The sequence below is a fragment of the Vanessa cardui genome, chromosome 4 (assembly GCF_905220365.1).
Source record: "Vanessa cardui chromosome 4, ilVanCard2.1, whole genome shotgun sequence".
NCBI classification, from domain to species: Eukaryota; Metazoa; Arthropoda; class Insecta; order Lepidoptera; family Nymphalidae; genus Vanessa; species Vanessa cardui.
Genome location: NC_061126.1, coordinates 2,971,139 through 2,988,952, shown reverse-complemented (window position 1 = coordinate 2,988,952; position 17,814 = coordinate 2,971,139). Strand labels below are relative to the sequence as shown.

At 30.5% G+C, this 17,814-nt stretch overlaps 1 protein-coding gene across 8 annotated transcripts in view; it reads right to left on the bottom strand.

Annotated features, from left to right (window-relative positions):
• LOC124544496 (SH3 and multiple ankyrin repeat domains protein 3) overlaps nucleotides 1-17,814 on the bottom strand; it is a 210,386-nt gene that overhangs the window by 135,315 nt on the left and 57,257 nt on the right. The window contains exon 1 of one of the 8 annotated variants that reach the window (XM_047123080.1): nucleotides 3,894-4,154. The exons of the other annotated variants lie outside the window; for them this stretch is intronic. The gene's annotated coding sequence lies outside the window, so the exon portion shown is untranslated. Of the gene's footprint in view, nucleotides 1-3,893; nucleotides 4,155-17,814 lie in introns of those variants that run through there. 8 annotated transcript variants of the gene reach the window in all.

Below are 17,814 nucleotides of genomic sequence, written 5' to 3'. Positions count from 1 at the left end.
ACTCAATTAAAGTTGTATGTACAGTTTTAAGAATGCTACTCGTGATTCGATTTCAAATGGCGACCACCCACCGTACTGACTCCGTGGACAAACAGTAACGAGTATTCGTTGTTACGGAATGCGCGGGCGCAGGCTCCAAGAGTTCTAAGTAAACGATGATTATCCACGGTCCCCACCAATATTATTTGTACAATTGTTCATTAAATAACAATATGTATTCTAAATTCAAATTACTGTCAAACATACTAAATAGTTTTTAATGTGTTTTAAAATTTACTTCAAATCATAAAGTTTTTTTCCAATTACGGACTGACAAAGAGTATTTAATAAAATTGTTAACATAAAAAATAACTGTCCGCGATATCACAATTAAACGAGATATTAATGATTTCTGTGTACTTCATTAATGAAGCAATGTTGAATAAAAACCTCCCATTGGTAAAAAATATAATAAAACGTCCAATACTTCTTCAGATCGATCAGCATGTTTAACCGTGAATCGTTAAAACAGCATAAGCGACCTTCACATTCGTTTCAGTAACAATTCATAAATGCTACACGCATGTATCGAAAGCAATAAAACTCTCTAATCAAAGAACCAGTTTGCATATATTTTTTCATATTTTCTGATAAAAGAACGCGATAAGATTTATCAGGATGAAATTCCTACCTAGGAAGTTGATATCATGCTATCAATGTAATAATGATCATTAAATGATAGTGTCGTAATAACAGTGTATTAAGCCGTTTTACGCTCGACTGTTAAGTAATACATATATTTATATATTTTAATCTACTACGATGTTCTTTACTTTTCAAATGGAGGTTAATTTACTTATCTGAGTATTGAGAAGTGACCGGTCAAAGTCAAGGATATTTTCTATTCCCTTACTCTAGTGTAATTACCAATGGGATTGTAATTAAACACGATCGTGAGGCGAGGCATGGGAAACAATGAAAAAATAATGTTACTGCGATTTTTTTATAGAGAAAACACTTAAACTACTTAAAGAACAAGGCTGTTATCGAACCACATTAGAAAATGTATGTATAAATCTGCCCATAAATCATCAAACTTTATTCAAATCAAAACACAAACCCCACTAAACAGGTGTAGGTGAAGTGTTTTTGTGATATTTTATTAAGTATAATATGTCTATAAATTTTATGCCAAAAGACAAACGTCAACATAATGAATAATTTTATATTATACGTGTCAAAATGTAATATGTTTTATCTCTAGAACGTTGTGATTCTACTTTGACTTTAAAATGAATAAGGAATAATTCAAATAAAGAAGACTATTCGATGAGTCGAGATGGGTTAGTGGATTGATGACATGGCTTCTGAACGGTAGACGCACGTTCAAATCCAGACTGAGGTTTTCTTAATTTGTCTTGATAATTTATCCCATGGTTAAAGGTTTGAAACACCATGACACCTGCATTGACAGAAGCACAATTAAATAAGATCAATGCTTCTTAAAAAGGGAAGATGTCTTTGCCCACTCGTGGGAAATTTACATGTGATTCTGACGCATATTATTGAAAAGTAATTTACATAGAATACTCAATAAAGTTTGCTTGAATGTATTTTGAGTTCAGTAACTTATACAAAAGTACGAATCGTTTTAAAGTTAAAAGTTTTAAATGATGTTTTCAATTAAACTGACAAAGTTATCACCATAAGCGATCCCGCAGACCGACGTCGGGTTATTTCAGCTGTCTCTATTTATTGCCCTTGTTCTACACTTGGGGGACGGTAATAACTAAGCCGTCTCGATTGACCCAGCACGAGAAGTAAAGCTAAGATACTTAGGTACTAAGATAATGTAGGGTTGCCAAAACGATTATTATATTCAATTATTTATATATTAAACTAAAAATACACATGACAATATACAAAAGTTGCATGACGCACATGCGGCCCTCACTGTGCAGATATCTGAGTATAAAATACTTGGGGTATAAAAAAAATTTAAAATCATTTTGTAACAAACAAAATTAAAAAAAAAATCAAAATGCGTTTTGTTTTGCTTAAATAGGAATGCATGGTTGAGAAAACGTAGTAGAATAAGCTAGAGATATAGGGAGATATAGAGAGTAAGGGATGTAACTTTTATTATTAACATAAAACATTTTTGTAGACAGAAGTCGTGTCTAGTTTATTTTATTTCAGTACTACTACTTTTATCATTATCGATTTTGTTTTGTTGTGTAACTTTGTCAAAGGTCAAGGCGAATAAGGCAAAATTCTGAACACAATGAAACAAGAACAGAAAAACCTACGACGTCTTAATATTTATTCAGGAAGCAACGAAACCTCGGACGTGTACAGACAAAGCAAGTGCATTAACCCTAAGATGCTAATTTTGTCACTTGCGTATATTTTTAATAAGCAAAAATAATACAAATCCGGTGTTATGTAAAGATCTCGGAGCAAATCTGTTTCGACTTGCCAGTGGAAAGAAATGAAACAAAACACAATCGAAACGTCAGCATCAAATTCATGACATCCAGTCCAAGAACAGAGTTATTTTATCTTTATCCATAGTTTATGTGTTCAAGCCTTATATCCTAGGTCGCATTGAAAATATTATTTGAACACTCTGTATATACTTTAACTTATAACTTTATATACACGTGTTATTTAGGGGGTGATAACTTAAACAATGCTGACTTCTAGCGAATTTCAAATTAATGATCATAAAAATATATCAGTATGAAGTGTTTAAACTAATATCGGCTATACAAGTATAACTCATCATGCTTTCAGCAAATAATAACAAAACTGGTGAGTATATAGTCCACAATATTGTGAACTCATTTCAAATTGAGTATCAGTAAGACGTTAAAGGAATAAACAGAATTGTATTTAACTATAGTGAATGTATCTGCATTATGCTTAATTATTAAAATATTGCTAAATACACTCATTCATTACCTATGAATAATTAAACAAACGAAATATATTTCAACTCGAACGCAACAGCCCCTTCCAACAATCAGATACCGATTATTTTGCAATCTTTAATCCGTATCGCGATAAAATTGTTTTAAAGTGCAGCAATAACTGGTTATGAATAGCTACATTAGAACTATAATATGTAATTATATTATTTGTTTAAGATATTGTCATATTTATTTTCAAGTTAATTTTTCCGATGCTTCTGGCAGAAGCATTCTGCTTTCGCGTCCTTTGCGAATACTTAGTTTTAATAAATGAATTTAAAATGTATTATTTCATGTTTGAACTTTTTATATAAGATTATATTTATGGGTTTATTGATTTAATTTTTATAATTGTATATTTTTATCATTAAAACATATAGTGCAGAAACAGTTTAGTTTTTATTTCATTCAAATTAATTTCAAAAAATTGATTATTTAATATTTATTATTATTTCATTTACTGCATTAAGGTATATTTTTACGTAAGTAGGTTCTGCATTTGAGTATGAACTTTGTGTTAACTTTATAATATTAAAATCATATTAAAGCGTTATGTTATGCGAGCAAGTTCGTGGGAATTCGTTAGCTTAGATGAATAATTCAGTTTTCTTTGCGAGCGTGTTACCTTCGCAAACGTTCGTTTCAATTTGACTCGAGAAACACATAAAGCTTTGAGAACCTAGAGAGTAGACAATTTAATAGATTCGTGCCGGACTTAATCAAGATTTTATCGCTTTGTGAACGACCAGCTTATTATTGGTCGACCGCTGATATTTATTTCATTACCTACACGACAATGATAACAAAAAAATGGTCCACAAAATACCACATTGTGTACCTTCCCAGCAAAAAAACTCAATTTAATCTACAACATCAAAAACAAAGCCTCCTTTGAGTTTGCATTATTAAAAAAGGTACATAATCTTTGATCTTTCGACTTACAACAAAAACATCGGCGGAGAAAAATCCAAACGAAAATCACAAAAAAATATATTAAAACTTGTTTCACACACACATACAAGAGTAACGGAACACAACAAATCCACTTATGATAAACACAAAACAATCTAAGGTAATTTTTAATCACGTTAGATCCAATTAACGCGTTCGAAACGGTATTTGCGCGGCAATCGAACGAATGTTACACACATCCATCCATGAGCGCTTATCACTCGCGACTGGCGACCGAGCGAATGACTGAGTGGAATGTACAGCGACCGAATGACGGAATGAACAAGAGCGGTGCGGTTCGCAGTTGCGTAGAATTAAGAATATATGTGAACCTTATTGTACTTGTGACAGGTATTTAATTAGTTTTTTTTAAGTATAGGTAATAATGACGGTGTTTAAAAAGTAGTAAGTACACAAAACTATTCCAATACAGCTTTTCTCAGCGCGTCATCGACCTACTTTCATCCGCACCTTAGTTTGTTTGTAAAAATGATTGACGATACTACGTGAAAGATAAACAACTGATATAAAACTCGCTTAACGGTTGTATAATGTTTTATATACCTTTCTACTGATGTATTTAAAGTTGAAAATTGTTTACACGTATTCATTAACACGTGTGCCCGATTTTACGTTTCCTTTATTCATTCACATATGCATACTTTTTGTTTTGACTCTGTAAATAGTAGTATTTTGATTGAGAAAGTTTATATAATCCATTTTGTAATAGGAAGTAATTTTTTTTAAAGGCCTTTTTTCTATTGAGGAAGTTGTAATTGTTTTATGTTATAGATTGGCAAAAGGACCATCTAATGGTAAGTGGGCACCACTATGCACAAATATTAACTAAAACTTACATAATCAATGTACCACCAACTTTGAGACCTTAGATGTTATGTCCCTTGTGCCTATACACTGGCTCACTCAAACCGGAACACAACAATACTAAGTATTGCTGTTTGGAGTCATTTACACATCACTAACCACTATTAAGATTAGCAATGTACAGCCAAAAATGCAAGTTTCTCCACTGTGGTTATAGTAAAATAAGTAGGTATATTTGTTGTTTGCTGGTAAACAAACCGTTTCGATAATCGATTGAAGCTTGCAGTCGTAATTGAATTTGAAGCTATTACATCTAGGAGTCACTACAGCGATAATTCATCAATTCATTTTACTTATTAATCTCGATTATTCAAATTATGTTTGTAACCAAGCTATTGTGCTTACGTGTGTTTCTATAATTAGGGCAAACACTTACGTAGGTAACATAATGACAACACTGTATACGTATATTTGTAGACTAGTTAAAGCTCGCTTTGTATTATGTAAGACTTCACAGCTTCCCAGGCGTTATATTAAATCGTTTTAATGATAATACTCTTTATTAAAATTTACAATAGAACATAAAAATATAATGCTAACAATGCTAATCTACGTCAAGTGGCTATTCTCATAATTGTAAACAGATTAATGAGACAACCTGTAAAATAAAACACAATTTATATTAAAAAAGAAAATATTCATGGGTCAAAATAATTTGGAATAATCCTTATCCGTAACAGGAGAAGCCTTCTTCCAGCGTGATGATTTAATGATATATCATATTTATCATAAATATTAAATTAAACGCTGACCTTAATATGTACTTATTTCGGTCAGTATAATTTGATTACTACAACACTACAACTGCGCCAGCAGAAAATACGGCGTTAATCGTATAATCGATGGCAAATTAGACCAATGATCAATACCTAGATTTAAGTCAGTATTTAGTACATAAATAAATCTAGAAAAATTGTACGAGACTTCATTGAATATTAGGGTAGTTTCATACCGATATTTAAGATTAAAATAAATAACCGAACTAAAAATCGATTTTATAAAGTTAGCTATGGTAACAACTTTTACATAATTGCTCACGTTATTTTAAGACACAAGAGACACAACATCTAGATTCTACTAGTAGAAGCAGTTAGGCTTTGCAAAATATTTTATACTTACATGTAAATACAAATTAATCTATCTTTTCGCGTCTCCCCTTTTTAAAGCCAATAATAAAAAATCTAAAACTCGAATACATGATGATTGATGATCCAATACTGATGATAAATACTAATCACTTTTTTGATAGTTTTGATGGAATAAAACAGAGGATTGTCCACTTTATCAAGCTAAAAGACCAGATCATAATTATTAGTATTTCAGCCATTTGAAAACCACTTAATCCGGATCAAGTACGAACATGCGTGCAAAAACTTAGTTAACTGGATACGCTTGACCGTTTCCTCGATCAAAGGATGCGCGACCGCAATAGTATTTAGGCTTGTTACAAACCTATCTCAGAATTTCTTGTCTAAGCAAAATACATGCGAAACTGAACTCTATATAGCAAGACTTAAGTTACTATTTTATACGACCTTGCGTTTGATATTTGCAGCCAATTGACGGAGAACTATGGTAATGCTAGTTTCCGAAGAATGTATATACGTTTGCTGCCATAACAGGCCAGTGCATATAAGATCTATTATTCGATTATAATCAGCTGGTCAGACCTATCAGAACTATTATGGTGTGAATGTTTAACTGTAAATGAAACCTTACAGCTGAAACCAACGGATTCAATTTGACCTAATTCGACTTTATCAAATTTAAAGGTTGGTAAATTGAAAATAAAGACGTTAAAATAATTTATGAATTGTTTCCAATAGCTATTAGTTTAAAATAAAGTTCATATGCACCCAAAATCGATTTTATATACGATAAAGAATCATTTTTATTGCTAGATTTTCAACAAAGATCACTAATCTCAACAAAACGAATACATATCCATTTATAAATATCATTTGTTTTTGTATAATATATAACAAGGATACTTTTTATATATCTAGCAAAAAATAATGTATTAATTTAATTGTTTATTTTTATCATTACCTTTGAAGCTTTTATTACGCAGTGGTTTATTATTTTCGACGTTATAATTATTAGTCAGGTAAAATTTATAATTTGGTAATAAGGAAATATAATGATCGCAAAAACTGATACAATAATAAAGCGACGGTAATATTTTCCACAAATTTGATCTTAAAAAACATAATTAACGTAGTTAAATAAAACTTAATATATTTTTAATTTATTTTATGAAATATGACTTTGACGTTTAATGTCTTTTACTAAAGAAAATTGTGTTCTTATAGCTATGATTATTTAATTTCCTTAATTACTATCAAGTTAGCTAAATAAAGAAAAACATTATGAAGATAAAAAAACGGAAGTCTAAACATAATTTTTTAGCGTGGCAATATTCAATCATCCAAATGTATTGTATGTTCAAAAATCAAGAATAAGCATAGTTTTAGTTAAGTGTTAGTTCTATATAAGAGTTGTGTTTTTAGTAAAATATATGAAGCTGGTTCTTCGATCATCCGTAATTATTTACTGATTTTCTTTTGATTTAGTTTCATTTCATTCAAAATAAAGTTTTTAATAAAAAATATTTATCATCTTTTAAAATTAAAATGAGCCTTTCTTAAGCTGGTCTTTAAGGATTTTCGAGGTAAAATATAATAATGCCGATTATAAACAGCGCAGATCTTAACAGAATCACGGCGTACCCTAAAACTGGATAAGTTCATGTTATCGGGACCGTCGTTAATCGTGTAAACCATACCTGAACTGCAGTCGGTATATCTCAGGGCTTGTTGCGACTTATCACTCTTCGACTTGACACAGCCTCAGTACTGTTATAATAAAGCTCTTTGTATAAGACAGAAATTACAATAGCTTCTAAAATTACTTTCCATATCAATTACAATCTTACGGTAAAATTGGTTTTATTATTTTGTCTATGAGGTGTTATTAACTTTAATTATTGACCAATTTATTGCCAGAAATTTTTTTAGTAAGGACTTTGTGTGGCCAAACTATATAGATACCAAAAACAATCGTCTCTATTGCTGTTTTCAAGCCTTCCAGAAATGGGTTAGTTTAAACATTATATGCTCAAGAGAAGCTACAATATCTCATTATCATATGAACAAAATAAATTTTAATTTCTTAATTCACAAATTCTTATCTAATGAGCTAATGCTCAGAAGAATTAGGAATAACATAAAAAATATAATCCTATCCGTTCTGAAAGTCAATTTAAAGTTTTGATCTAACTCGTCTGGGCTACATGTATTGAAAACTTTTCGATCTATAGTTTTCATCTTGCCATTTTAGATAGATAGATAGAATATACTTTATTGTACACCACAAACAATAAACTTTACATGGAACAAAAAATAATAAATTAAAATGTACAAAAAGGCGGTCTTATCGCTAAGTAGCGATTTCTGCCAGACAAAAGGTTGTCTATTTAGGGAAATTGTGCAGCGAAAAGGTAGGTGGTGCCTTATATATACAATAATACATATATAAATAAACATACATACATATATACATAAATATATATACTAATAAATAAATATATATACATTTTATTAAATATTATAAAGTATTCGTTCACGCGTTTGTTAGCTATGAATTATTTCCAATATAAATAGAACCTTTTCATATTGAACATGAAAACGACTACGGAATTCCGAATCGGTAATAACCACTAAGCCGAGTCTTATTAAATTATATAATTCTAGAGGTGACACATGCAACATAAATAGTATTGTATATTTAATCTGTTCAGTTTTACAGTTTCAATGTGAATTTGTTATAAGTACAGATTAAGTTTGAAAGATCTTTGATGTCATTCGATTATATTAATGAATGACAAGTGTTTCCTAAACAAATGTCGGTGTATTGAATGATTTGAACTTGGCCAATCACCACAAAAGTCCATCAGTCCCGTTATGCAGCATTTCTGAACCGCAATCTTCTGATCAGTAAATTATTGAATAAGACTTCGTGCAAGGTCGATCAATGCACCAGTAAAACTAGTTCAAATATTAACATCTTAAAATGCCCTTTATTGCGATACCCTAAGGGCTAAATTTGTTTGTCTTTATTTGTTTGTTTAAGAGTAGATAGGGCAAATCGGCTTCAGTCTGTTATTTCTTATTCTGTGGTTGGAGACCGCTATATTGTACTTTTATTATTTTCTGATAGGATGATACTTCTATGATGAAGTAATAGATGAGATTCTGTAATAGATATTACTGTTACTATATTGTAGAAATTAATAACAGTTACCAAAAAGGTCGTGTCTTATATTTTTTTCCTTTATCGTTATTCTTATTTCAAATTATCTCGTAAATTGTAATCATTATTCTCAAATTGATGGTTTTGGATTGGAGACGATAATGAGGATGATATGGTTTATTGGAACACCTATATGTTAACTGAAAACACGGTTTCAAATTCCGATAATTATAAAATATTATGGTGTCTTTCAATTTGCAAGAGGTGAATCAGATAAACCTGCATAAGACGGATGACATATTACTTGCATATCTACTGTTTTGCAGTGGAATTCATAGTGAGTTAAGTTCCAAACCTTTTGTTCCTTGGTTTCTTTAGATTTATTCAGTTGTCGTAAAATTTATGTGTTTTCACTTAACATTATTTGGATTTTTAGTCCAATTTTACGTCATAGTTTCAATTAAGAATGACTTATTAATGATAAAAACACTTTAGTATATAATGTCATGCATAATTTACTGTTTAATCCAGCTTTATGTCATTATGGCAATTTTACCAAGCAATATTGCACACGTCAATGTCAGGGTTAAAAATATAGCTAGATATTCTGTAATGCTTAGCCTGACTCAAGGTTGATGGCTCTCAGGGACACTTGAGACGAAATCGCCTGTTCAGGCCGCTCAGTCGCGCTTGCTTCAACTCTACCTAATCGTCTATAGTACTAAACGATATCTAAACATTTTATAATGTATTGATATCCGAATACTTGATAAATTTATCGATGTTGTTTTTACATGAAAAAAGTAAGTCTTAATTCGAATTAAAATCTAAATATTTTAAAAGTAATTTAAAATATTAAATTACTTTTAAAATGGAGACGAACAAATCACGTATCGGTAACGGTAACCTTTGTTTATAGACAAAGCAATAAGTTTGTTCGATTCGTCTGATCAGAAAGTGACCATAAAATATATAGAAAATATATGTGTGTGATATGTAACCCACATTATTGAAATATTGTATTATTATTTCATATGTAATTTATTTATGTATTGAGAAATAATAGTTATGTATATAAGGTGTATATTAATAAAATATAAATAAAATTTTAACAAAAAGAAAAACCGACTTCAAACAGAACACTATTTTAAAACAAATGAATATGCACGAAAAAGTAATAAAAATAATTGCGTATTCAACATATTTTTTAGAGTCTTCCTGAGTTAAATGAAATGAAAAATATTAGACTACTTAAAAGTCGATTAACGATTATATCATGTAGTTATAGTTATTGGTATATTTGGAGCCGGTGGTATATATGGGACCCCACGGGAAGCACAACCTTTCAAACAAAAAAAAAAATTATCAAAATCGGTCCACCCAGTGAAAAGTTATGAGGTAACAAACATAAAAAAAAAAAAAAAATACAGACGAATTGATAACCTCCTCCTTTTGGAAGTCGGTTGAAAACAAGAGACATAACTATTAGATAGTATTGTCTAATGACAAAAAACCTCTGAACATTGTATATAAGGAAGTTCTGTAGTACATTCAGTATCAGCATTGCACCCGTGTGAAGTCGGGTAACTAGTATTAAATATTTCATTCACTCTCAACAGATTTGCATTTTATCTACGAAAAATATTGTTGCTGTTTTATCTTCAATATAATTCGTGTTAAAGTACTTGAGTATTAAGTGGCGTTTATCGGTTTTTAGTTCAGATTTTTTAAGTAGATGAGTGACATCTCATGAAGTGAGACACTTGACGGTTTTTCTTCTGTCACATTAAATCTTACAAAAGTTATCAAGAAAAAATTTGAATACCAAACTCGAAAGTCTTATCTAATCGACTTTTTATCAATATTGTAAATCATTTGGTCTCGAGTATTTTTAAAGGCTTAAAAATAACTTCTATTTACCGGATGCAGAATTATATCGGCAGTGATATTACTGTAAGAACTTACTTAGAATTATATCATTTCTGAAATGTTGAAGAAAGACTTGCAAAGATATGCTATTTTGAGGCATAATTCTCTTAATTGTCAAAATGTTTGAGGTCAGTTTCCCATATCACTTTCTGAAATTTAACGACCGTCTTCTGTTCTTAGTTTTGAGGTTATTCTTAAATAATATCAAAATATACTTTCATGTATAACATTTTCCATCAAAAGTAAAGTTTAATTTCGCTACAAAATATATATCTATATACAAAGATGATATACGTCCTCCATGTTATCCTGTGTACCTTCGACAAGATTCCTACTCCAAAAAAACAAAGAATTTTTCTTCATATGATTGTACTTCAATAGAAAAACTCTATGTACGTAGACATTCGCCGCGAGCGAGCAAGGATAGCTAGCCTGGAATAAAAATGTATAAAAGGCAACTTCATTTGACGAGCAAAAAATAATACTGATTGAAAAATGATGTACGGATACGCGAAGCGCACGCAATCAACATTCAGGAAAAGGCAATTCTGGGACAATTTACGACGCCTCTAGTGTAGGGCCGGGTTTATGGAAACATTTTTTCTTTTTTCATTTTTATTGCCGTTCATTATGTGAAAAGTATCTAAGTAAGTTAATGGAATCCTTAATCCATTGCTTAATTTTAAGCTATTTCTTCGTCTGTATTACCCCACTACAGAGGATACCCAAATTTATTTTAACTTATTAAATTAAAAGCATTTTTTTAAAGATTACTGGTCGACCGCTTAATCGTTCGCGTTTTAGGTGGTTGGTTATCATGAAATAAGTGAAAAAAGTAACCTATGTCCTTTTTTAGCTTGCTTTGCAAGAAATTTCATCAAATTCATAGGTCATGGTTAATTGGTTTGGTCGTGAAAGACAGATAGACATACAGGGTTACTTTCTCATTTATAATATTAGTATAGACAGATAATTGATCATGTGATAATTTTTGATGAATTATTTAAAAAAATATGGTAAAGTGACTGCAGACTACATTAAGTCGTTGGTTTGATTGGGCTCGTAACGGAAGTCTATATTTTCCCAATAAAAGTCTATCATAATACATTTGTTTATCACGAAAGTATAGATGCAATTTTCAATACGCGTATTTCAGACATCCGTCCCAAATAATTAGCTCATCAAACTTAGTATTATTTATTATTTAAGTGTGCTATGAGATAAAATATAATCATTATTAGTTTAATATTTACGTATTTATTTTATACTCATATTGTAAAACCCAATTGTGCCTCGGAATGTTAATCCATTGGATTCGGTTTATCAGGAATATCTGATAATAATAGTTTGCCTCTTGAATAACATGATTATTCTATTGTAGTTTATTGATTATTTGCTTTACGCGAGAAGGCAGGTGAGCCATCAACTGTTTAATGGACCATTAGCATCCCTTACAACCTCAATACATCCCCAAGGGATTTAAGATGCTCAATCTCTTGGATCCTAGTAAAACGTTTTCTCCACCAAACCAGAATACGACTATATGACGAATTAATATTTTGTGTTAAAATCAGTATACTATGTAAGAATGATAAATGGAATATAATTAATAAAAGTAGCAATGTCTCTCAATCGGTTGTTCTTTGATGGTCAAGCTACTGAAACAAATTTGATGATCAAGCTTAAGCTCAAATAATGTAACTAATATAATATCAAATAATGAGACGAGTAGTAATTAATAAGAATATAAGAAATGTATTATATTCTACAAATATAATAAATGGATAAATATTTCATTGATAAAATTCTTTTTATACGACGTATTTATTTTTAGCTATAATTTGATAAATTTATATGATATATCCATTTGATAATTTTTCGCAGATTATACGATTAATCTGTTAAGAATTAGAATATTTTTGATAAAAAATTTCAGACACCTGTATTACGACGAAGTAGCGTGATACTAAATCGATAAATTCAATAATTATAAAACTGCGTAAATAATATATCTACTTTAGCACCAATTATATTCATCTTTAATATCCGGCATAGCAAAATATGTTTTAATTTTAAGATATTTTTGGTAGAAGAGAAATATGAAATCAAAACTTTCATTTTTAACATACTGCTAAGAATAATAATAATTTTTTGAACATATGTAGATATTACATTTAATGTTATATAATCAAGTTGATATTGTATTTTAGCTATTTATTTAGATTATTGAAATGAGACTGACTCGTATATTTTTATAAACAATAAATGGTTCCATATTTGCTCTTTTTACTCTACTCTCTTATAACTGACTTCGACTATAGTGGCAAATTATATTAGTTAGACTAGATAAATACTAAGTGAGAATTTTATTGTTATTGTGCACACACACAAACACGAGTGGAGTCTCTGTTCTCTCTTTGTCATAATCAAATGCCACAGTCAATCGGACTCGACTGACGACCGGAAAAATTAAAGGCGCAGTGTTTTACATATTTCGAGAGTGCTAACATTGCCAACTCGAATCTGCGGGTTTACCTAAAAATTGCGATAAAAACCCAATATTTTTTTACACTACCAAATCTCGGTTTGAACCTTGGTGACAACAAGCGGACAAACAAATGGATGGTAAAAAGAGTAATTTATAAATTTCTTACTGTTCCTTCTCGGTAGAATCTACATTCCTAATCAGTAGTAGTTTTAATAAATATAATGTTGTAAAAAATCGACTATTAAATAATTTAAATGAGTCAACTTTGCAAAAGTTAATTTTGATTTGGTATAATTTGATAGTACTTATTAATTGTTACAATTCATATTAATTGAAATGCAGCCTCTAGCGTTATAAAATATATATAAGTAGATACATTGATATATGTATACGCTATACTATATATATAGGAAGTTTCACTTGGGGATTTTAATTAATTTAGATTTATTGGATAAAAGATATATTGTTTCCTCATTTAGCAAATTAATATTATTCTTCAATGTCAAAAATCGCGTGCTAGGGATTAACGTAATCTCTTTCCGTTATTGAATACGTTCTTATTCATTTAATATATTTAAAATATTATTTAGAACATTTACTAGTCATAAAGCAAAATGAAACGTTGGCCTTAATGGAAATATTTGCTAGAATATCCAACATCCAATCTTGTATTTGCATTCAAATGCATAATTGATAAACACCCAGGAATATTACAAACTAACCCAATAGGTACGAGGGTGCACGTGACCTCATTGTTATTCATAACTAGAAAAAGTGTTTAAGCGATAGTCGTTTTTTAAACTTTAGATATAGAGGTGAATATTCTGTGAATGTATTTAAGTGATTGGTCCATTGTATGTTAGATGCATTTGTGCGGAGGCGGTAAGTGGGAGCAAGTAGCAGGAAGAACTATTATTTAGCATAGCGTCTTTGATTGCTACAACTTCGTTGGTTCGGAAGAAGTAAGAGTATTTCTATTTTTATATTTCTTTCAAGTTCGTTTTATTTGCAACTTACATAACCTATATGAGTTTAAACGTTTTTGTATGTTGTTGCTTTTGTTGATGCAGGAAGTGTCGAGACGCTAATGGCTGTAGATAGTGGTGTTAATCAAAGGTCACGGGTTCAAATGCGGGAAAGCAACGCTGACTTTTTCGAATCCATTAACTCGTGCGCTGTGTAGGAAAATACGGTGCTAGAACTTAGCATAGATATACGTCTTTTACTGCCTATATTTTTTAAATTAGATAGCACGAATTTAGATAATAATAAATTATCAAATATAAATTAAAAGGACGTAAAGAGTCTATAAAATTCTGGTACAATCTGGAAATTTCTTAAAAACACAATACAGTTTGTATCGTAAAGATAAGTCTAAGATTACAGTATCTCCACGCAGTATGTATCGTATGCATGAAACACAATTTGACAACTGGCGAGATACTTATGAACGTATACGGCCTCGTGCGAGCAAAATAGTTTGTATAAGCAAAATTCGCTCTTCTTTACTCAATACATGCTGTTCAAATCACATACAAATAGGTTTCGAAAACGACATGAATACTTGCTCGCAAATCAGGGCCATAGAACTTGTAAGTCTATTAAAAAGTAAAAATAGTAAACCGCGTATGCCGGAAGCCGCTGGCGCGAGCTACTTGAAAACGGTTTTGCATAAATTACAACAGCTCATGCTGTGCGAATCATAGATATTACACGCGAGATAACAGCCTCCGATCCATGTAACATTAACGTCTAAACATCTAACAAATCTGAAAGAGTGCAGTGTTCATAAAATATTTTTAAAGAGATATATTGAATAATATTTGTTACCAAGACGGAAAATACTATAACACTATTTCTGAAATTATAATATGAATATTAACGCCTTGGATAATTTCAAAAGCAGCGTATACGTTACCGTGATAAAGACCATTTGGTTAGAATAGAAAGCATGACAAAATTACTATCGGATTTACTAAAACCCGCTAGCTAGCTAAAAATTTAATTATTACACTAATGAAAATATATATAAAAATTCTAATGTCAAAGTGTTTTGTAAAAAACGTTTCTTCGAAACTATAAATATTTTAAATGACACTGTTAGAGCATTTTAGAATATTATATTATAGATTGGAATGAAAAGGACGAAATAAAAACAGTCTAACTATGCATATTTTGTGCTTTACAGTAATTATATTAGAACACAAATCCCGGAATCCATGAGGAGACTCTTCTGGTCCTCAAACCAGATAAATTATGGTATTATTGCAATTTTCTGCGCATGCGCAGAACATCACGCACTGTGTAAACGCAGCCGCCAGACACGTTTTATTATTGGCTAGATTGGTACCTCCGAGCGTTTCTCAGAAGTTTCGCTTAGCATGTTTTTTACCTCATAAATACCTGTTTGTGATTGAATATATCAGACCGGACTTACCATAGTGATTCATGATAGTAGAGAAAAAATAGCTTCATATTAAACGGTCGTACTTACATATAAATTACGTTGTTTAGCGGGCGTCATGTTAAACGATTTTCTCCTTCATAGATATTACATTCGAAACAAGAAGACACGCCATTCTTTAACTGATTACCTCTTACGTAAAAATTATAATTCAAGTCTATTTATATTAATCAATACTAATATTATAAATGCTCAGTGGAATCGTCTTTCCGAACAGATATCTTTATATTTAATTCAACATTGTAACATGAGGATTCAAAAATGCTTTTACGAAACAACTTGAATAAAGGATATTTTGATTTTGACTGTTTTTGAATACGATTTTATGTTTATTTTTTGTTTGTTACGCTTTTCCGTCTTTCCTGTTGAGTTTTCATTGCCGGAAGTACTTTTTAATCATTAAGTAGGTGTAATGCTTTTGTTTTAAGTGTAGATTTTTTACTTTGACTTTCTTAACTACTCAACATTATCAGCATTGAATTTTTCATACACAGAAGTTCATAGGATATGAAGTTTTAAGAAGACTTTTATGATTCAGAATTAGTAATAAGCAATTCTAAGACATATGTTGTTTTGAGCGCTATTCAGCACATTATTTGCGCGTGCTAAACGGCTGTTTCCCCGAGTTGATAAAAAGCGCACCGTAGTGCGACCCCAATAGACATAAGCATACATCCGTTCTTGTTAACATTGTGTACTAAATACGTTGAGGTACTACTACTTACTGAATCAAAAAATAACACCCATTAATCGTACTCAACCAAAGCAAATAGGTATTTTATTACACAAAAACTTATTGAGCCATATTTGACGAGAAATTTGGTGCAATATGTACCATATATCTACGTCCATTCGTATACGACATCATCAGTTTGTGTCTGTGTCTAAGGCTGATGATGAAAAAGAAAATCGACGAAACTTTCAAATGTTTTGTACGAGAGGTAGGTTTCAAATATATTTAAAATTCTAGACTGAACCTATGGTAATGTCTAGCTACGTTTATTTGGTGCATTATAACTCCCTGAGTATGACGAAATTTGGCAGACATTTTGCATACTGATTTCGAGTTATTTTACAAATAAAGGAAGCAAGCTGGAGTCATTAAAACGTAAGCGATTAATATATATGTACGATTATATATATGCTTTCATTATATTTTGTAGATGTGGCATTTTTAGCAGCATGACACACGAACGTTTTTTTTTTTAAATTAGCCTAATTGCTCTGCCTTAGAAATACAGAATTTAATAAAATTAAATTTTATTTCTTTTGTGCTAAACATGTACCCATATATTATATTTGTACCACTTTTTACGCATGAAACGCATCTATGGCGCCGACATTGAATGTTCTAAAGAAAATTAGAACACGTTGTCAAATATTATCAAGTGTATTACAAAGAAAATAAAATAATACACCATAAATTTAGGAAATAATTACTTCATATGTAATAAATGTCGGTAAAATGTCTTAAATTACTTTATATTGTGACATGTGCTCATTCGGAAAACAAATCAGAAGACGTTAAAGAAAATATCAGTCTAACCGTAGATTTTAATGCAGAGAGATAAGACAAGAATCCGTCCATCATATACATGGAGGTAATCCGATTTAGAAATGTCTCTACGAAATTTTCATAATAAGATAAACTCTAACTGTGTGGGATGAAGGGATGAGATTTACTGAGAATTGAGGCAAAAATAAATATAAAACGAACGAAGGATATATCACAACTGCTGTATAACTATATCAATCAAACGAAGCAGATTTTGAGGAAAATAGATCATCAAAAATCTTTTATGTATCGTTTTATTAATTATATTTGAGAAACGACTCTTGTTTTTTAATTATTTTTTTATTATTCTTCCATAAAAACGTAATTAGTTACAAATATT